This window comes from Protopterus annectens, chromosome 7.part0, assembly GCF_019279795.1.
Source record: "Protopterus annectens isolate FY-2018-M chromosome 7.part0, PAN1.0, whole genome shotgun sequence".
In the NCBI taxonomy this organism is placed as follows: domain Eukaryota; kingdom Metazoa; phylum Chordata; order Ceratodontiformes; family Protopteridae; genus Protopterus; species Protopterus annectens.
This window is the reverse complement of record NC_056739.1, coordinates 1,844,009,801-1,844,033,984: the sequence shown is the minus strand read 5'-3', so window position 1 is coordinate 1,844,033,984 and position 24,184 is coordinate 1,844,009,801.

Sequence of the window (24,184 nt, the reverse complement as noted above, 5' to 3'; positions counted from 1 at the left end):
GACTGACTGTCTCTGAATTACACATCTAGCATAATGCATACAAGCCTGAATTGTATTATGCTGCTCATGCTTGCCCAAGCAGGAGCATCATAGACTGCAAATCATTTTATGCATGCATGAGCAGGTCTATAGTTCATAGGTTCATAGGTTGGTACTAGGCTATCAGCCCTAGGGCCTATACAAGCCTAGCCATAACAATTCCCTGGCTATTTCTTCCCACACTATTTACTTCCCTGGACCCCTGTCTAGCAGGGCGACTGACATGATCCCCGGGGTGAATTTCCTTTCTCCCATCCGATCATCAAGGTTCCTTTTGAAGAGGGCCAAAGAGGCACTCTGCTTGACATGTATGGGCAATCTATTCCAGAGTCTGGGGAGTCTCTGGGTCAGGAACCTATCCCTCCAGAATGTTTTGTTTACTGTGATGACAAGGTTTAGATCTCTGGAGCGTGTGGTTCTGAGTTTGGGATTTCTTTAAGTGTAGCATGTCCAATAGCTCTGCGTTTGACATGGCTTTGTATGTTAAGCAGAGATCGCCTCTGAGTAGATGATATGCAACAGAGTATAGCTGGAGTTTTTTAAGGCGGTCAGCGTAGGGCATCTGCTTTAGGCCTGTGATTCTTTTAGTGAGGTATTTCTGCGGTCTTTCCAGTTGTCGCAGTTGTCTTGAGAGGTACATACCAAACGGGGCGTTGTATTCTATAATGGGTCTAATGAGGGATGAGTACAATGGGACAATGACCTCCTTTTTTCTGGATGAAAAGCCCTTAGTGATGAGGTGTGCCACATAGAAGGATTTCCTGACTGTTGTGTCGATGTGGTTATCGAAGGTGAGACCACTGTCCACCTGTGTCCCTAAGTCTCTTATCACACTTTCTGTGTTTAGTGTACTGCCACCTATATGGTAATTCACGGATACATGTTTTTTCCCAAAGGGGATAACTATGCTTCAACAAGACTGCAAGCATTTTGTAGTGTATCTCCTGACCCCTACAGGCACCATGTAATTGCACTACCATGATTGGCACTGAACCTACGAAGGAATATCTGAAGGTGGTACTGCTCAATGCTAGAAGTCTTAACAATTTATCCACTCCCTACAAGCTTTCCTCTACTCAGAGAGTGTAGACATCTTTGAAGTAACGGATACATGGTTTAAAGTCAGGGAGAGTACCCCAGCAATACAGAATGTAAGGTTATAATGCCTTTCACGTCTTTAGACCAGCTAGTGCACAAGATGGGATTAAAGGTGGAGGAGTCTCAATCTATATTAAAACCAACTTCACATCCAGACTAGTTAAAGTGTATAACCCATTGGAACTCATACATGTGAGACTTACCATAAACAGGGTCTCGCACCATATCCTTGCAACCTCTAGGTCACCATCCATGTCCCAGGAAATCCATACTACTTTTCTGAATGTACTAAAGTCCCTCAATATTCATTCCAATATGTTATTCATGGGGGATCTCAACTACCCCTCTATAGATTGCGAATCCTGCACCACTTCTAATGCACAGGACCAGTGAATCTTAAACTTTGTTAATACCAACATCCTGGAACAGTTGGTCCATTCTCCTTCCAGGGATAAATAATCCTTGACCTTGTACTCATAACATGGAGGGGGGGGTGATGTTCTTCATCCAATGTAATGTCTTTACTCATCATATCTGACCATAAGGCAGTTTAGCTTGAAATAAAAATTGAATCTGGGGATCCAACGAAATTAAAAACCTTTAAGAACTATACCAAAGCTAACCTCTCTGTACTAAGCAACACCTTGGCAAAATTCCAAGCACCCCAAACCCAGTAAAAACTATAATATATGCTGAGCTATTTACAAAGTCTATGTACAACCATATTGATAGCTGTACAGAGTGAGCTGTGCTACACTCATATTAAGAATAAGACAAACTCAGAAGACAAGCCACCCTGGCGGAACTACAGTATCAACTGGTTATACAACAGAAGAAAAAAAATCTTGGCCAAGCATAGGAGGAAAAAAGCCATGCATACTAAAAGCTCCCTGACTAATCTAAACAGGCAGCTAAGAGGATTAAAAAATGCTTCAAAGGCTAAATTTGAAGACAAAATAGTTTCTTAGGCAAAGGACAACCACAAAGCTTTCTACAGCTATGTCCATGTTGCAGAACTTATTATGAATGGCATCACCCAAACTGAACCAGAGGCCATTGGCAATGTTTTGGTTGACAGGTTCAGCTCAATTTCTCACCCCACTGCCCCCCCATATTCCAAAGGAAATACCACATACTACAATCCAACCAACCATTACTAGGGAACAGGTCATCAATGTACTTTCCAAGTCCAAAAGTACTGCATTGAAGGGCCCTGATAACATTTTATTTTATTTGTATTTATTTTTTTATTTAACGTTTGTTGACCGGGAATGTCTGACTAGGTTCCACAGAGCCTGTTTTCAGCGGAGGCCCAGGGAGAAATGCTCCAGATACATCCCAGGATACTTACTAAATAGCATGAAACATGACCTCTCTGGTCCACTTGAATCACTTTTGAACTGCAGCCTACAGTCAGATTTTGTCTCCAAGGAATAGAAAATGGCTACAGTCATTCCCCTGCACAAAGGAGGTCCAGCCACTGATTCAGGTAACTACAGGCAGATAAGTCTGACCAGCCTCACATGTAAGGCCATGGAAAAAAATCATCATGGACATGATAAATGAGGACATAGGTAATCTGCAAATGCTGGTCCTATCACAGTTTGGCTTTATTAAAGGAAGGTCATGCCATTAAATCTGGTGCACTGTTTTGAGAGCACCGACCCATTGGATAAAGGCAAGACTATGCACACAGCTTACCTCATCCTGGCCAAGGCTTTTGATACAATACCCCATTCAGATATTATAGAGAAGCTCACTAATTTAGGTATAAATCCTTTTATCACCCACTGGATAGCTTACTGTTTTTTTGATAAGACCCAGGAGGTCAAAATATGTGAGGCCACCTCCACCAACAGGCAAGTTACTAGGGGAGTCCCCAGGTCTTGACATTGGGACTGCTCCTTTTTGGAATCTATTTTTCTAAAATGGAAGCAAATGCTAAAAGTTTATGGCTGACTAAGTTTGCAGATGCAAGCTGGGGATTATCACTGACTCCCCTGCAGACACTAACATTCTTCAAGAAGGCCTATCTCTGACTAACAAATAGTACCAAAGCCATGGTCTTATATGCAATGCTAAGATATGAATAAATGCATTCTTTGGGAAGTCAACCATCCTGGTTAATTACCATGTTGATAATATCCCATAAGAATTGACCCAGTGGTCAGTGGTCAGGGTATGCACATAGACAGTAGCCTTACCTTCAATCACCACATGGACATAGTGCTCAACAAATCCTTTTATACTGTGCAACTTAGAAGTAAGGGCATGGCATCTAGGTCCAAAGAGGTCCTTATCCCACTGTATTTCACCCTTATTAGACTAATCATAGAGAAGACTGCTCCCTTCAGTATGTACCTGACCAGGTTTATGAAGCAACTAGAGCGACCTCAGATGTTCTTTACAAAAAGAATACAAAGTGTAACAAACCTGCCTTATGCAGAGTGCTTTAAAGCCCTTTCCCTCTACTCAGTCTCCTATAGATTGCTGAGGGGTGATCTGCACCTGGCGTAGAAGGCATCTGCAAACCCCATACTTATGAATTTCCTGCATATTTGTAAGTCAAACAGTATCAGAAATATAAGGTCTAGGGACCTGAGTGTCTGTGACTTAAACAGAACATTTTGGAGGGACAGGTATGTTTCCCAGAGACTACCCTTGCTGTGGAACATGTTTCCCATCCATGTGAAGATGAGTCTGTCTATTAGTTAGTTTAAGCACAACCTAGACCAGTGGATAGGGAATAGGAAATTTACACTGCACCTGGCACCCATATGCCTTATGGACAGAGGTAGCTTACAAATGCCTGGCCCTCAATGTCCTAGTTGGATACAGGACATCATTATTATTTTGGGAAAACTGGGCTAGGCTTAGAAAGGCCCCCTGGGTCATATCTTATTTTCCCCGACAGGTAGTAAGGTGGGTCAGGGTCCTTCCTGCATGCAATCTGATATTGTTTTCCATACAGACACTGAAAATGATGATAGTGCTGTTGAGGCACATTTGGGGTTGTCAGGGGCCGAAACAGCGCCATCATTTGACATCCCCCTGTTAGCCACTCCAACCCTGCACACAATTTCAGTGCCTATACATATCCTATCACCAGTGGCCATAGCGGAGGGACAGCTAGCAACAGTGCACAGGAGAGTGTGGTAACCATGCCTACTGTGTCTAATCACAGCAGGCATAGCCGGATGTCCATCAGGGCACCACCAGGCAGATGTCCCAGGGTGCTCGTGGTAGGGCCGCTGGTCATCATGTCCCTGGCAGACACTCCACAACAGGTAACAGCAGGTGCACTATTCAGGCTGTCATGGGGGTGCAGGCATGTATGGAACATTACACCAGACAGGGCCTGAGGCTGCAGAGGGCTGCTCTCACATCTGCAAGCGACAACTTCCATAACTGTCTGGTGCCATCCGTGCTAATACCGAGCTCATGGATAGATGGTTTGGTGAGATGATGGGCCACATTGACCGTGGTTTGTCCGTGCTTGAACATGTGGTGGGAGTGAGGCGATGGCCGCGTGGACATAGGCCAGCAACACCAACAGCTGGCAGTCAACATGGATGTGCTAGGACACCAAGGGGCTCCCATAGTGGTAGTACTAGCCCTGGCACTCCGGGGGAGCGCTGTCCACACCACACCACAGCAGGCCATGAGCACGTGGTCCTGGCCAGTCACAGGAGGGACCTGTTTCTAGCGGACATCTGTCATCATCAGGGGAGAGTAGCACATTGAGGCCTGTACCTGGACATGCCCATGGAACCCCTGGCAGGCACAGTCCATCTGTCCATGGCTGGAGGCAGTGAACTGCACACTCTGCCAGGTATGGTCTGCAGCCGTCCATAAACACCTTTGTAGGGCAGTCACATGACAGAACTGTGTGCATGCATACCCACACACTATATGAACACACCTATGGCAACTACATACCTGCACACATCACATCAACATGCCCAGTTCACCTCATTGCACCCCTCACCCACACACATGGTATCAAATATATGGTCCACCCTCAGCCTCTGGCAAATCAACAACACACTCTGTGCATTTGACAATACCTGTGTCACATCCCTGTCATCCATAAGATCAATTCAGGGACAGGCTAATATAGTTATGATGAACACAATGACTGTACTACAGTGTAGAAAAGTACTACAGTGTAACATTTTGTCAGGAGTAAAGTTTAATGTCTACATGTCAGGTAGTGTAGCTGCACAGCAATGATGCATTATAGCTGTTATTAACACTGGTTGATTGTGGTCTCCATAATGTTATCCATTTGTGTTGTTGGTGTATATGTGTCAGCAGGAGGATGGTCTACAGTCATATTCCACAAGGGGTATGGCACTGTGGTGACACCATGGCTGTGACATATCTGGGGTAGAGTTGAACACATCACAGGTTTGTATAACAGTTATTGCGTATGCCACATGGACAGGTGACCTGCTAGGAAGTGTATAGTCTGCAACCTGATGTAGACTCATCCACATACAAGCATACTCTTACTTGGCAACACTGGGACTAGACCCCTACCTAGGTATGTAGTGCTACTGAAGTTTGTGGCTTGCATTGCATACACCAGACAGCGTTTAGGTTGAGATGTGTTCCAGGTTACATATTACATGCAGAACATCCCCAAACATGTACAGTATGCAAATAGGGGATGTAATGGTTGTATATGGACAATACATAGTGTGACATACCATCATATACACATTAACAGACACATAACAGGCAGGCACACGTCCGAGAGACTTGGGCATATCACTGCTAACTAACTTGACTGTGTGTCCAATGTGGTGTTACAGGTAGACTGCACACAGCACATGCATAACTGTGCTGGATTGTGGTATCAGTTACCTGTATGGTTGATGGTGACAGTGGTCACAATAAAGTGGTACATGGGACATATACTGGGTGTACCTTGGTGTAATGATAGTGTACACAGCACCCACAACCCCCAGTGGATATTGTACTCCCTGAAACCCATGATGAAACTCTGACATACCCACCATCACACATTGGCCATGACTGCGATACGACCCATTGTATATCCCAACAGTGGTACTAGAGGGATATGCATCTAATGCACATGTCACAGGCATAGTAGGGTATTGCATTGTAATGCCTCATCTATGGGCAGCAACAACACTATCTGTACTACTGTGTGGCAATGGGTATAGTAATAGGAGTATGTGGCCTCGGAATGCTGTACCCTACAGATATATGGTCATGCACACATACACACACTTACCAGAACTCAGTGGGTATCCCATGCCTATCGACCCATTTGTACAATACTGTTGTGCTGGTACTGCAAGGGTCATGTAGCTGGTAGGGAGAGGACCGTAACAGGGTACATGCAATGTTCCATACAGCAGCAGCCACAACTGAGTATGGCAATGGGTGTTGTGGTGGTTGTGAAGGCCCTCATGGAATTCCCAAGTACAGGTGTACTAACACACAGACACTGTTATCCTCAGTAATGCACGCATACATGTGTCAGTACTGGGGTGCATCACTGCAGGTGGTCATAGCTGTGTACCAATCTATTGTCCATGGAGAGATAGGTTGTGTAGGGGATGTGTGTGTACAGTGGTATCCTGCCATCTGCCATGTGGCAGCAGGCAATCTATCGAAAGACACCAATGTGGTGACCCTCAGGGTGAGAGTGACATGCATCAGCCAATCCTCTGGGTGCCTCCTGCACATGGCCACTGAGGTGATCAGGTTGACATGTATGCAACATGTATTACAACACATGGTTAGTGTCTGTGATGGATACCTGTACCTAAGCATGTTCTGTTGACTGTGGTAGTGTAGTGGAGGTATCCGTGGCATGTGGTGCGTACAGGGTGGTGTCTCCTATATGTGCCAGTTCTTACACAGCTGGGCAGACATGTCAGTGTCAATCAAGCATAGGTTGCCTGTACATATCCCAGCTGGATACCTGCCATCTGTACAGGGACTGACAGTCATCAGCTTGGCAAGTAGCTATGCAGTGGGATGAATGTGTTGACCGATAGACTTTTGACAACAATATGTATGCCATAACTACATGTTGGAAGCCCTCACTAACATGTGTTGTACAGACGGTAGTCTACAGTTAAATTCCACATGTCAGATCATTATCCAGTAGTGTTATATACTGTGACACAGCTCACACACCAGGGACACAACAGGGAGGCTTCAGAGTCCAGCTATGCCTGCAGGTTTGCCTGTTGTCAGTACTACATTTAGCACTCTACTCTTGCCTGGGAAAGCATTGTCAACAGTAGTACCACCATGATACACTACATTCCAGTGTGACAGCATGTACCTTGGGCTACTACCCCTGTATGTAACACATACACATGGATAAAAGTGCTGCACAGGCCTCATATACTTGTGTGTCCCAGACATGACACTCACACCCCTTGCCACTGTAATGACAGCACATAGGCGCATGTATTGTACATGGCATTACATACACTTATTACAGACGTCATTACCCTGCTATGTTATCAGACTGGGTAGTGAGAACTGGTTACCAGGGCTAAGCCATGCTTAGCAGGTATCAACATTGCTCCAATATAACAGCTAAGCTGATTTGCGCACTGGTAAGCAAAGCCTACACTGTGTAAGCACCTGTACGTTTACCCATAGCATAGCACTGCTCGACTTTGCGCAAACCTACGCAAACATGCTTAAAGCTGCTCAAAACTGCCTTAAACACTCTGTATCCGACAGCCCTTGCTCTGCCCAGCAACAAAATGAACAGCCATTGCAGGACTTGAACCCAGGACTCTGTACACTATAGTCACAACACATAAGCACTACGCCATGACCACTGTGAAGACAGCTGTTGTTTTTCCAATATATCTGTCAATACACATATTGATTAGTACTGAACAATTGCCTTTACTTCCACAATTGTGTAGTACTTGTTATTAATATGACTGTTGCATCACATATGTTGTTTTATCATAATGTACACATATCAGATACATACGGTGAGATACATCTGGGAAGGTATACACAACTGTGATGTTTACATATGACAGGAATATGGATATATACATATACATATGTTGATATATGTCTATATGTACATACACATGTATATTCTTATGGGTCTGCTTTACATGGTTGATTCTTCAGAAAATCGACTTTCAAATGGCTGAGACCATATAATCGAATTTTGAAAAGCCGACCATGTAAAATAAACACATAACACACACCAAACACTTACCTTTCAACTGTTAGCAGGGGGGCAAGCCCCCCTGCAGCCCCCTGTAATTTAAATATACCAACTCCGAGAACACACTACAGTGCAGAAGAGGAAATTTTCCTATTCCACACTGTACAGAGATAGTGGTTCCCCATGATCGTCTTTTCGAAAGTCGGCCGTATGGTCTCAGCCATATGAAAGTCAACTGTCTGAAATGTCGACCATCTGAAGGGGACCCATTCTTACATATGTCTAGTGCATCATATAAATGGCCATATGTAGATCTCTTTGTATATACACACACACATATATATATATATATATATATATATATATATATATATATATATATATATATATATATATATATATATGTAACTATATATGTATGCACATCTTATATGTACAGATATGCCTATTTATGTAGATGTATATGTAGATATCTATAACTATATGTGCATACATATCTAGTCTGATATACCTATTACTGTTGGTATATATGTAGATATCCATAAGTATATGTGCATATGTATCTATATCGCTATATGTGTAGACATATATTGCTGTGTATATGTATATATTTGAGTGTTTGTATATATATATATATATATATATATATATATATATATATATATATATATATATATATATATATATATATATATATATATATATATATATATATATATATATATATGTATATCTATATGTATATCTATATATATATATATATATATATATATATATTCATCTATGTATGTCGATATGTATATGTGAAAATATCTATATAGATGTATGGATAAATATATATGCATATATGTTCACAGAGTCTACTACGGTTGATTGAAAACTCAATTGACTGCAAATTAAATTACTAGGACCACTTCACTGAAAGCTCACTTCACTGAAAACTCATTTCTTTGAAACTCATTTCATTGAAAGTTATAAATAGCCTATTTCCCACTGAAGTGCAACCCTGGAGTTAGTATATTAAGCAAGGGAGGTGTGGGGGGCACAGCCCCCACATATTATAAACATTTTAAACTATACACGGTGATACTTACAAGTGCAATAAATAACTGCTTCCAAAAGAGAATATATAACCAAGATATGTGGGGGGCTTTACCCCCCACACCCCCCAATGTGGGGGGCTGTGCCCCCACCCACCCCTTACTTTATATACTAACTCCAGGGTCACACTACAATGGGCAAAAGGCCATTTATAACTTTCAACAAAATGAGTTTTTCCGTCAAGTGAGTTTTCATTGAAGTGAGCTTTCAGTGAAGTGGTCGTAGTAATTTCATTTTCAATCAAGTGAGTTTTCAATCACCCATAGTAGACCCATGTTCACCATATGTCCAGAACATGGAGTGGAGTCACACCTCAGCCCCAATAGTCCCAACCTCTTAGTGCAAGGGGATGAAAGGTACATATTGCAGGTATATATGTAGACTGTTGCTACTGTAATAGGGGTTGTCTTAACAGACATGTTGTGTGTGGGAGGTCACATCTGCTTTTAACATGTGCGCCATTGGCTACTGACAGACATCCTAAGGACATCATAGTACAGTGCCACTACTAGCACAGTAATGATTCTGTGGACTACAGCAGAGATATGACCAATATATATGGACAGTTTGGCACTCTGTGGTCAGTCCAGAGGTGTACACATATCCCCTTCATGTGAGACATGTAGACCCCACCTCCCAATGTCGATGTTAATTGCCATGTACATGGGTATATCGTAAATACTGGACTGCATATGCCCACACAGTTTATGCATGCACACATGCCAGCCTGTCCTGACACATAATACCTGGTGGTGCAGGTGTCACATGGCCACATACTATCCAGTAGTTAGTGACATACATCTGTACAGAATCCCACTGCTTTGTCAAAAATACACAACAGTTATGGTGGTCTGGCAGCAATATGTCTTGCAAATAACTGGACATATCAGCACACTGGGTAGTTACACTAAGCTGCTAGGCATGTCAAAAAGCACTGTGCAAACTACAGGCAGACTGCCACAACACTGGACTACATTTCGTATGGGGGACTAAACATGTACCTACAGTTATAGTGGGCTCTCTACGCATGTCACAGCACAGAGTAACAGACACCAATGTGAAATTGCATACCCAAAACCAATGTAAACACAGCCACAGCCACATATGGTACACATGCTTAATATGACACTATATGGACGGTCTGATAAACACCATCCTCATATGTGCCACTCACACACTGACCCTACATACACTAGGTCATGGCACTGCATGTTCTGATGGCTGTCTGTGGTATGGGACATGTGTGTGTCTGGCCTTACAGACATGTGAGGCAATAGGGTACCATTCACTGGAGCAGCATGTCACATCAGATAGAACAGGACCGACAACAATGGCATCTACCACAGTCTGTGCACAGCCGAAGGTACGTATGTGCAATACACATACTGTCAACAATCACCCTAGGTACACAGACCCCAGTACTTTACACACAACCACAGAATGGCCAATCTATGTCCTCAGAAATAACCCCTACTATACATAACATGTCTAGCAGTCTGATATCTGACTGGCTTATCAGGTATGATGTCAATAAATAATGGTGTACAGGACATATGCACCTCTTACTGCAGGACATATGTACAAAGGTTGACAGACTTGTGGCTGGAGCTACGAACACTGCCCCACTATTAGCATGTTGCTGTGATAACCTCATGCATTTACTGTTGTACCAGGGTTTGTTGTGATATATGTCCTATGAGGGATATGAAGTCAGTAGCTCTCATGGCTGTCACCATGTACTAACTGCAATCCTCACACTATGCTTCTGCAGTTCTCAGATAGTTGTACTGTGAGTAACACAAGAAACAAAAGGCTCTACAAACTGCCCAGTCTGTTGATGACCATACAGATGGGGGTTTCCTCAAAAACATAGCACTGTCATGACAGGTATTAAATCATGTAGACCAGCCATATCCACACACACCCTGTTAAATCGACATTATGCCAAATACAGAATAGCAACACTTACATTCTGTAGTCATGTCAGGCACATCCCCTTCCTGTGTGTTGGCCTGTTTCCACAGTGTATGTTGTTAGAGGTAAATCCCAAATCCATCTCTGATGCTGTTTGCCAAACACCAGATCTAGTTCCTGCTCACAGTGAATGAAAATGTCCAACACCAACATGATGTTCCTAGATATAGGAGTGTGTTTCCATGCAACTGGCTATGGGAATGTTACCACAGCTGTTCCACATGTCTTTAGCTAGAGGAGGGCTGCAGTTCATGCAGAGGCTATCAGCTGATCATGAGCATCACTTACAAAATGCAAGCTGCTGCCTAAGCAAAGCAAGTGGAGTTCTCCATATCCTCCAGAGAGGGAGTGAGAGAGACAGACAGACAGAGACAAAGTAAGTCAGGGAGGGGGTGGGAGTGTAAAACCTAAGCATGTTTGTGTCACACACATACCAGTACAGAGTTTCAAACCCCTGACTGACTATGTATCGCTATCACATGTCTATGCAGTTATTGCATGCACCACATAGCTTACATGTTGAGGAGCTGTCCAAACATATGTGTGATGATGAGTGACATCTGCAACAGTGTTATGGCAACGATATGGTAGGTGTAGTACATGTGCCTGTCCACATGAACAGGTGTCAGCATCAACACAGCCACACTCTGTCAGGTACTCACTCACATTGACACACTTGGCAGGGTCAGGAATACACTTCCTAACTAGTTAGTTTGCCACAATACAGTAATGTGCAGGTATCACATACACCACAGGGATTATCTAGAAGTTATATGGGAAAAGGGTATGTGAAGGTGTTTGACATCAGATAGCATGCTTCAGTATGCCAATGGGAGTTGTAGTGAGTGTGAATGTGGTTGAAAGCATCATACACCACTCACACAGACACTGGGTGCCAGTACTGACATGCATTTATGCATGCATTGCTTCACGGATGTGCAGTGGTTGAATGTGCCAGAAGGCTATTCAAGGCTAGGTGAAGGGTATACCTTGGCGGCAGGTCACATGACAATGGTCTGCAGTGTGGCTCAGGGGTATAATGTCTGGATTGGCCCACACAGGTGGGTATTGTATTCACCGTCCAGTCACCTGGGTAACTATTGTGTGTGGCCATTGCTGTGCATTGCTTGCCAGGTATGTGTTCTTTAGTCCATGACATGGATGCTGTCTGGGATGTGCACATGTTCCACATGCATGTACAGTGACATGTGGAACTGTACCTGGGGTGTGTGGCCCATGTTGTGTACACAGATTGTTATCATCAAATATGCCAGTCCTGGCCTCATGTGGCGGGAACTGATAATGGCCAGCAGGCTGACCCTGCACCTACATTGATAGCATGATAAAGGTATTCCCTGTTGTCAGTGGCATCTGTCATACAGGGCATGTGTTTAAGGCATGGTATGTCCTTTGTGGGTCATATTTGATGGCACCACAGGTGTTTCAGACGTCCAGTGGGGAACATAGCGAAGGTGCACTGTCTGCATGTACTTGCCTATTATACTAATGGACAGGGTGCCATGCCCTCTGTTTTCCACTGCAATCACACCATGGTTACTATCTGTGGGCAATATGCAGGGTACTACCAACATAGCAGTTGTTGCCTAGGCCAGTGTGTTTGTGTATGAGACATGGGTTGAGAGTGCTCTCTGTGTAATACAAGGATTGCTAACTTTGTTCGCCAGACCTTGATGTCATATGTAGGGGTATGGATTGGAACCCCAGCCCCTCGGCTATTTCACGTCTGTTATCCTTGTAAGGTGGACATTGTGACATATAATAGAGCCATCATATAAGAAATTTGCAAAACCCACTCCACAATGAGTCCAGTTGTTACACACTCACAGCCAGCCCCACACAGGATATGAATGACAAACACAGACACACACACTTGCCATGTCTGGGATTATATCTCCTACCTAACTAGTTTATTATACTACAACATTACACAGTTATAGGATGCATCATAGAGATTACTGGAGTACTTCTTCCCCAAAGGTGTATTTCACTGGGAATGACATCAGCAGGCTTGACAAGGAAGGTCAATGGAGGTTGTAGTGAATGTGAATGGCCTCAAAAGCATTGCACCCTACACAGACAAAGAAACACACACACAAACATCCACACTTGCCATGTGTAGGAATAGAACCCCTACCAAAGTACTATATCACACTACATCATTACGCTGTTATAGGAAGCATCACAGATATTACTGGGCTGCTCTTTCCCCAAAGGTGTATTTCACTGGGAATGACATTGGTATGCTTGCCAAAGTAGGGCAATGGAGGTTGTAGTGACTGTGAATGGCCTTAAAAGCATTGCACACTACACAGACAAAGAAGCACACACACAAACATCCATAATTTACATGTCTGCGAACAGAACCCCTACCAAAGTACTATATCACACTACAGCATTATGCTGTTATAGGATGCACCACGGAGATTACTGAGCTACTCCTTTCCCAAAGGTGTACTTCAAAGTGAATGACATCAACAGCCTTGCCAAAGTAGGGCATTTGAATTGTAGTGAGTGTGACAAGCCTAAAAAGCATTGCTCCCTACACAGACAGAGACACACACAGTTACCATGTCTGGGATTAGAACTCCTATCTAACTAGTTTATCACACTACAACATTATGCAGTTGTAGGATGCAACAACAGAGATTACTGAGCAATTCCTTTCCCAAAGGCATATTCCAAAGTGAATGACATAAGCAGGCTTGTCATAGTAGGGCTATTGGGAGGGCAGTGTTGTGTGCATGGGCCATAACCCATTCATCTAAAGGTAGACACATCACACTCAGGCAGACACAGGTTTATATTCCACAGGTACGTGTATACATCTGCTAGATGACTACTGCCTTGTACAGTCATGTTGCACAGCTAGCACTTGCACCACAGAGTCTGTAATGCTGAGGGATACCAGTGGCTAATTTCTACAGTGAGTGACATTTGCACATCATGTGGTTGTAGCCATTTGGCTGTGTGCTGGGTGGGACAGGCCTCATGATTGAAGGCTCTTTGTCACCATCACTCTTTTCCACATATCTATGTATGTGTACTATTGGCATATTATAGTGTGTTGTCCTTGGATATATGTGTGTATTCCTATCCAATGTGTGTGCAAAGCATAACTGGTGCATACTGAGGAGTGTATGCACTAACATCTGCAACTGCCAGATATGCATGGTCCACTGTTGTTGGCAGATATGGGCTTCATTTGTTTAAGTGTGTGAACATGCCCAGTATGACTGACCTTTCAGTATGTTGTTGTCTGACATTGTCTTCATTTCTCTAAGTGTGTCAGCATGCCCAGTATGCCCTTCTGTAATGAATGTGTGGATCCATTCCAGGTAGTTTGTACTCCAGTGCAGACCTTTGTGTTCTACACCTACAGGTAGAAAACTGTTTCTGTATGATATCTGTAGATCAGTTGGCAATATGGGGTCAAACTGCGTAAGGGATAGTGTGTACTGTAGGTGATTGTGTCTGTGCTGCTTCTGCTACATGGTAATGGTGTTAGCAGAGATATTCAGACATGTGTACTGTTATAAACTGTGATGTTTTATGTCCTCAAGTACTGTCAGGTGGACATTTTTGATCACAGTGATGTCCTGGGGAACACAGGGTGAATGAAGCTGTGTCTAGTACTGTGATCATACACCTACATATTCAGGAAAGTTATGCCATTCTGGAGGGGGAGCGGCAGACATTTGCTGCTGGGTCTGTTTATCCAGTTCAGCACCTTGGTACATTGCTGCAGAGGATTCCGTACTTGTACATCCATCAACATGACAGTATGGTCTTATCTTGCTGTGGCAATACCTCACAGCTGTACAGATTCACACAGGGATCATAAGTTAGAACATTACCCCTACTGCGGTGTACAGGCAGGTTTGTAGCCACCCATTTATGTGTTTGCAGCCAGGGATAGTATGTGCACACTGCTGTATGTTGGACCTTGCACATTTCATGCTGCCCATGCACCCACCCCCTCCCCCATTATTCTAGCCTCTTCCATACATTATGCATACATTCTCTGATACTTTCCCTATAGCTATCACCTTATAACAGCTGTGTTTTGGTGTTGGTCCACAGTTCATGCAGTGGGACATGGTGGATATGTTACTGTGGTATGTCCACATAGCCTTGCATATGGCTTATGTGGAGTGTGTTATGTTATTTGTGTGTCCATGACATAACATACATTGTCAGTACGGGTGAGATGCAGGCCTTTGACCGAGGCCTGTAGGACATTTGGTGGTAATGCAGACTAGCAGTAGCAGGCCGTTGCATTCTGTCAGTCCTACAGTCTCAGACTGCCATACTGGGGTGACAGGGTAGGTGTACTAGGTGTTCATGCCAATACTTTCTATCAGTATTGATTCAGTGGTGTGGATGCTGGCAGGGTGCTACTTACAGCTAGGGACACACCTGCATGGGACACCTGCACTGCATGCTGCATTGTTTCACTATTGCTATACACAGGTGGGGGTCATATTATACCCATTCCCAACAGCAGGGATATGACCAAAGAGGTACCTGTGTGGTGTTTGGGTGAGCTGGGTGCATGTTTGCTATGGACACTACTTGCATCTGACTCACAGATATACATGGGGTATTCCAGTTATTCTGGCTTGTGCAGGGACATCAGCCACTTCCCAATACATCAGTCCTATCACCTTTGTGATCTGCAAGTGTTCGGCCAAACAACATCAGTATTCCCTACTACAAGCCCAGATAATGTGATGCATACCTGTATGTACAATTCCAAGGGTGTGTCCATTTCATGGTTACACATTATGTACTGTATGTCTGGGGTACTTTTCCGTGCGTACTGCTTGTATATCTAGCCCAACAGTCATGCCATGTCCATCTTTCAGATGGTGACACATATTGCAACCACACATTTACAATGGCTTACTGCTAGCATGTGTTATACAGGGGAGAATTGTCTTTGGCACTGCAGTTGTGAGGACTTGGCCCTGTTATTGGCAGTAGTGGGCAATGGCCACCAAGTCAAACCTCAAGATGCATACATACTGACCACTCTCACACAATATGAAACACACACCAGCCTAACACATGCATACCTGCATATTGCACAAATGCTACAATCCATCCTGCTACCTTGGCCACCTCAGGTCATCTGTGCTCCACTGGTATTATAACTACACATACATGTTACTACATGTCTACATCAGATTGGGGGGGCACACCTGACTGTTACTACATTTCTACATAGGATTGGGGGGCACACTTACTGTTACAACATGTGTACATTGGATTGGGGGGCACACCAGACTCTTACTACATTTCTAGATAGGATGGGGGGCACACCTGACTGTTTCTACATTTTTACATAGGATTGGGGGGCACACCTGACTGTTTCTGCATTTCTACATAGGAATGAGGGGCATACCTGTCTGTTTCTACATTTCTACACAGGATTGGGGGGCACACTTGACTGTTTCTACATTTCAACACAGGAGTGGGGGGGCACACCTGACTGTTTCCACATTTCTACACAGGATTGGGGGCACACCTGACTGTTTCTACATTTCTATACAGGATTGAGGGGGCGCACACCTGACTGTTTCTATATTTCTACATAGGATTGGGGGCACACCTGACTGTTTCTACATTTCTACACAGGTTTGGGGGAGGGGGCACACCTGACTGTTTCTACATTTCTACACAGGATTGGGGGGCACATCTGACTCTTTCTACATTTCTACACAGGATTGGGGGGCACACCTGACACTTATACACATTTGCTATGACTATACTGGTATGTCAGGTACTCCATTTCATCCTGTATTTTAACCTATCATGCTGACTAGAGGCATATCAGTGTACTACAGGTTTTAGGTTTGAGTGACCTACATATCAGTTTCTGACTTTCTACCTTTCAGAACTAACATCACACTGCCTGACCTGATGTAGTCTGTCTGTGTAGGCCTGGAGGGGGAGGTTACCCATAGGCATCATTCAAAGGCCTTAGCACAGCCTTTGTTTGTGTTTGTCTACACTTGTCCTGCTGGCTGAGACTGTTGTTGGGTATGTGAACCTCCCTGACTGGCATGTGTGTGTCATATGAACACACATGTGGCCCAGCACATTTCCTGCAGTGGGTTTTGTCACCATGTATATTACTGGCTACTATGGTGACACCAGTATTTGTTACAGATCTCATGCTTCCACTATAGGTGTCTACTATCTGCTGGCATCCTATTCAGCCACCCAATTCCCTTGCATGCTCACATCCATACCATGGATACAGGTAACAACACATACTACTCCATTCGGCAATTGGTAAGGAGAGTGACTTACTTTATGGGTGTGCCAGTATTGAGGATGGTGCTGGAGGGCTTCCTATGTTGGATGCACATAGTACACTCCCTATACATGGCTGAGCACAGGCAGTGTCATGCTTGGCATCCCTTTTACTGTATGTGCAAGTCAGAGAGTGGTGTTATTCCTTGGGTCCCTCCTGTGTCAGTGTATGTGCTATACATTGCCTCTTTGTCAAGGCCAGGGCATACTGGGCATGCCTCCTTCTTTCTACTGGGGCAGGCTCACGTTGATCCTCCTCTGAGTCACTCTGTGCCTGTGCAGGCCTTGGCAATGGTGGGGGGCTGTGTGACCTTGCCCCATACTGCTCCTGCTGCAGCTGTTTCTACAGGATCATGTTGTGTAACATGGCACATACAATGGCAATTTGAGTACAGGTAGCTGGGGAGTACTGCAAGGCTCCACCGGATGTGTCCAGGCACCAGAACATTGACTTGAGCATCCAAAACACAAGCTCTATTACAACTCTGGTCTGTGCATGTGCCTCATTATGGAGTTCTTGTTCAGGTGTGTGTGTGCATTTCTGATGGCTGTCATCAGCCACAGCTCCAGTGCATAACCAGCATCCTCGACTAGGTGACCGTAAGGGATGTCCCCACTGGCAGATCTCTGGTACAGCTGCATCAGATGCCAGATGTGGGAACTGTGATAGCTGCCAGGGCAGCTAGCACACACATTTATTATAATGCCCTGGTCATCGCATACAACCTGGCAGTTGATGGAGGGGAAGCCCTTGTGGTTGATGTAGACCCTTCCCTTTCACCAGGTGGTACTTTGATGCATATGTGCATGCAGTCTATAGCACCCACTACCTCAGGGTATTCTGCTATTTGGTGGAAGAGATGCATATTGCTGGCCAACACCTCACGGGTGTTGGGGAAATATATGTGCTCGCTGGCATGTGCTGACATGGCATCCAGGAACTGGTGGAGTACCCTGGATGCTGATGCCTGTGAGATCCCCATGATATCCCCAGTTGGCCTTTGGAAGTTACCTGTGGCTAGTATTCTTAGGCCTACACATACCTTGGTATCCACTGGGATGGGTTCTCCTCTGTTAGTTTTGTGTGTGAGGTGTGGTCGGCACAGCTCAATAATTTGCTGTATGATATCCCTCTCCACCCTATAGTGCTCCACTATCTCCAGCTCATGTAGACCCTGGTAGGTTATCCTGGGTCTGTACACTCTTCTCCGTCTCCTCACTGTGGACTGGTCGACAGCATTCTCATCCTCACCAACCTCAGCCTCTTCAACATGTTGATGGATGATAGGTATTGCCATCCCTATCATTTTGATGTTTTTGTTTGTTAAAATTCCCCCACTTGTATACAGCGGTGGTGTAGAGTATGTGGAAAAAAACAGAGGGAAAGGTGTTTGCATAGTTTATAGTAGTGTTCTGGTCTGGGCTGGTCTGCTGCCTGGCTGATTCGGATACATTTCACCTGCCAGCTATGCTAGTTCTCCTAAATCACATTCCTACTGCTGTTTTCCCTTTCCATTGCCTTCCTGTTTAAGCCCAGGGGTGCACCGCACAAACACAGTGCTCAAATGTGCACAGAGATGCTATTTCCTGGTTTACTTTTTTCCCCTTTAAAACCTGGTATGGGGCACGCACACCCACTTAGGCAATGTAAAGAGTGCTACGCATCCTCAGACACACCCCCTTGCTTACCTCTGCTAAGCTAAGGGCAAACCCGAGCCACAGGGCTCCAATCCACTTACAGTATGCCTGACCACCCTCCATGATGTCAGCTAACTCCTTGGCTTGCACCAAGCTATTCCTGCTGTTACACTGTTGGGTGCTGACTACCATGCAGGGTCAATCTGGGATTCAGTATCATTCCCCTCATTTGAATAGGATTGCCTGCTGATGCATAGTTACAGGTCCCACACTGAGCCTTCCCCCTTAGCAACCACTATTCACTGGCCATGTTGTCTTCTGCCTGCCATTTAGTATAATGACAAAATAGTGATTTTGGTTAGAATGCTTATTTTAGGATTTTTTTTTATTTTTCCCCTGATCCGTTTGTGCACTGCTGTCTTATGCTTAAACAGCTGAGATCAGCTAAAAAAAAAAAATAAAAGTACACTTTTTTTTGCAACTGTTTTCCATGCCAATGGCCATATGTTTGGTCATTGGCATGCTTTCTACATAATACCCATCCTTTATTTGGAGCTGTCATGGCTCCGTTTTGTAGTTTGCAGAAATGTACTCAGTTACTAAACAAGTACATTTCTGCTGATTATACTAGTCCTGCACAGCCGGCTTCCAGCTTTCTGGATCACAAATTCACCTCCTTTGCATGGATTTCACTTGTAAATGGGGTATTTACATACAAGAGCTGAGTCTGTGTAGGACTAGTGCAGGAGCACTCGTGCACATCCTTACAGCATATTCCTGGATCACACGGCAGACATATTACCTGCTGGAGCTCCTGCACTAGTCCTGCACACTGTGCAGGGCTTGCTGAATCCGGGGGATTGTTTTAGATTTATGGTACTTCAATACTTAATTTAAGGGGAGGTGATTTGGTGTCAAAAATGGAATGCTTGTAGTACCGTTAGATAAATAAATTAAGGACTGACAAAAGTCCCAGATTGAAGGTTAAAAATAATATAAAGCCTGTGTAGAAGATCAGATATTTTAGATAATTATTTTTTTATTAGTTTTATTGGATGCATTTTAATTGAGTAATTGTAACATTGGTGAATATAGAGTATTTAAAAATGATTGTTGCTTTCTTAATGTTTTACAGCTTGAAAAGGCATTTGCAAAAGATTGGATGCTTGTTGTTTTATATAATAAACTATTCTGCCTGGTTCTCTGAGCTATTTTTTTGTCCTTTGCTTTTTTTCCCTTAAGGGAACCCACAGTAGAAAAAAAAGAAAAGAAAAAAGAAAAATAATCAATATTCTTAATGACCTATATGGGTACAAAATATACACATTGTCCTAATGGACTGTGCCCCTTCTGACAAAATCTAATTATAATGGCAAACTTTGTTCTTTGATGGATACTGCCCTTCAACAAACCATATCAATCATAACTGCCCTTTGCTCTCATGTATTGTATACCCCCAGAAATTATAGCACCTTTCAGTATACTAATTTCTCACTGAGAAAAGAATAAAAAAAATGTAAGAACTACAGTAACATTTTGCTATTTCAGCTTGTGATTGGTTAACAAATGCACTGCCCCCAACATGGCAATAATTGAATCCCCCAACAATGTAGATATTCTTCAGGAGGGTCTAGATCAGACAAATGACTTATGCCAGAATCATGGCCTAAAAGTAAATACAAAACAATGCATTATCATAACCTTTGAGAAGTCAAATACCCCTGCAAATTTTAACATCAATAGCGCATCTCTAACAGTAGACTCAGAGGTGAGAGATCTAGGTACACAGATAGATAGTAACCCAAACACTGACCAGCATGTGTCCACAGTGATGAGGAAGTCCTTCTATGTGGCACAACTTATAAATAAAGGTTTGGCATCCAGATCCAAGGAAATTATAGTCCCACTATACTCATCTCTCATTAGACCACTGATCGAGTACAATGTGTCATTTGGCATGTACTTAACTATGCACTTAAAGCAAGTACAGCAACCTCAGAGGATCCTCACAAAGTAAATACAGTGTGTAGACAACATGTGCTATGCAGATGGACTAAAAGCCCTATCCCTTTACTCTGTCTTCTACTGACTATTAAGGGGCGTCCTATGCCTGACCTACAAGGCACTCACAAATCCAAACCTGATGGAGCTGATGCACATCTGCAAGTCAAACAACATGAGGGTCACCCAATCTAGGGATCTAAACTTAGTCAGTGACTCAAACAAAACATGATGGACAGACAGGCTCATGTCTCAGAGATTGCCGCTTCTTTGGAACAGGCTTCCTATTTACATTAAGCAGAGCCCTTCTCTGGCCCTCATCAAATGAAAACGGATGGGGATTCACAAATTCACACCTGAGGAAGTGCCTATGCCCCTTTTGGACAGAAGCATTCTGTAAGATGGAGAATAAAACTAGCCTAAACTAATAACAATGCACTTATTAGGATAGTGATAAGCGCTTTTGTTCAAAACTCTTGTTTTTTGCTAGCTCTTGAGTTTGTTGGTTTCTTATTTTTTATTTTTATCATTCTATAAGATACTGAAGGCATAGGCACAAATCCATGCCACCCTCTTCCTCCTAGGGATCATATATTGTGTAAAATTGGGTTATATTAACAAGGCTTGTAAGGGCTCTTAAGCCATTAACCTAGTAATCTCCTTTGAACCTATGAACCTATGATCAAGTCATAACGCTTTTATTTGTCAGTAGTAATTATATTATGACCTTGTGCTTTCATGTACAAGATGCCTCCATACCTCTTCCCTGAAAAAGCAGCCCAGTTTTCTGCACGTCTGATGCGTGATGGTGAGAAGAATGAAATAAAAAGACAAAACTACTACAATAATATAGTAATTTCAGCATTTGCTCTTGAACACACATACTCACCCCTAAATGTACACGAAGCACCTCTCAGAGATTTACAGCACTGAGCTAAAATCAGGAACAGTTGAGAAAATGGGGCTTACCAAAATTAAAACAAAGAAACAGAAAATAATTCTGCCTATGCTGTCTTTAGCATTGGTAGCCCTTTTTCGGTGAGGATCTGGCTGGCAGCACATCCAATGAGTCTTTGCAGACATTCATTTTGGATATTCAGAGGGAACCATTGTTGATTATTTATGAGGGGCCTAGTGGGGTTATGCACATTCTAGTTAGGGAAGAAGTTCCTACTATGGTTATCAAATGCTGTCTTGGGTCAGACCCTTCTCACTTTTGTAGGGTGGATGTTCCCTTAAAGAAGCAACAAAAAACTAAACATGTTTCTTCTGCTTCTAGGGATCCACAAATTGAGTGTCAGGCCTTTACTCAGGGGTTGTTTAATGCTTTAATGTCATTAAAGCCTCCGGAGGGGGTTTCTGTTCTTGCTCCTCCTTAATCCTGCACTCCCCCTAAAAGGCCTAGAGACCAGGATTCTTTTGAGGAAGAATCAGACTCTGATGAGGAATCCCTGACTTATTTTACACAAATTCCTCCTCCTTTGGACTATGGGTCAGAGGAGGAGGAATCGAATAGTCCTGATACTCCTTTTGAAGAAACTTCCTCTAGGGACACAGTCTCTAGGATGATGGAATTGTTTAAGTGGGATTGTGCTCAGGTCTCTGATATCCATAAGAGGTATAAGGAGTTGTTGCAGATGGAATCTCCTAAACCTGCTGCTATTCCTCCTGTTTTTCCTGCTTTGTTAGATGCTTTTTCCAGTGCCTCTAAACCACCTGATTCTCTGCCCCCTGCTCCCAAGAAGCCTAATAGGTTTTATAGGGTGCCTGAGGTTTGTAACTTTTTGTACAAATATCCTGCTGCTGACTCCTGTGTGGTTTCTGCAGCTTCCGACAAGCCATCTCAATTCCTTCCTTCACTCATGTTGCTGCCTTCTGATAAGGGCAGCAGAACCATGGTAAGATTGGGTAAGAAGGTTTAAACTTCCGCTACTCCAGCTTTTAGGATTATTAATAATCAGACTCATATGTCTAGATATTTGTTGGCTGTTCTTTCTCATGCCTGTCAGCTTATTTTTGATTTTCCTGACTCTGAAGGTAAGACATCTGCTCTATCTTTGTTAGGGACTTCCTTTCAAGTGGTTTGTCATTCTTTCAAATGTAGCTATGATGCAGCAGATGTCTCTTCTAGGGCTGCTGCTTTTGGTTCAGTAATGAGGAGGTATCCTTGGCTTAGGCTTCAACCTTTACCTGATGATATTAAGGCTAAGTTGATGGATGCTCCCCTGGATAATAAACTTTTGTTTGGGGAAGTAGCTGCTGGTTTGTTTAAGTACCTGCGGGATAAGGGGGTGGCCTTACAGGAGCTTAAACATGTGTTTGTTTTTCCTGTGCCTAAATTTCAGAGATACTACCCCAATAAGCCAGCCTTTGTTTGTAGGCAATCTTGCCCTTCTAATAAAGGTACAAAGAGTGGCAAATCGGCTCCTCCTGCTAAGGCCACTCAGACTTCAGAGACCCAGAAGCCTTCCTTTCCTGTCAAACCAGGTGTTGTATGACTATCTCTCTCTTCCCAGTCACAGTCCTCTTTCTCTTCACCTTTTTCTTTCTCTTTCTGCTTGGCCTCAGATCACTTAGGATTCTTGGGTTCTGTCAATCATTTGAAAAGGGTACTTCATGGTGTGGAAATCCCCATCCTTCTTTTATGGGAATTCCTCAGCCTCCTCAGGAGCAACTTCCTTTTTTCTCAGATATTCTTCAACATTTCTTGACTTAGGGAACTATTCAAGAGATGCCTGTGTCCCAAAGAGGGGAAAGGATTTTACTCAAGAATGTTTTTAGTACACAGAAAAGAGGGCACTTGGA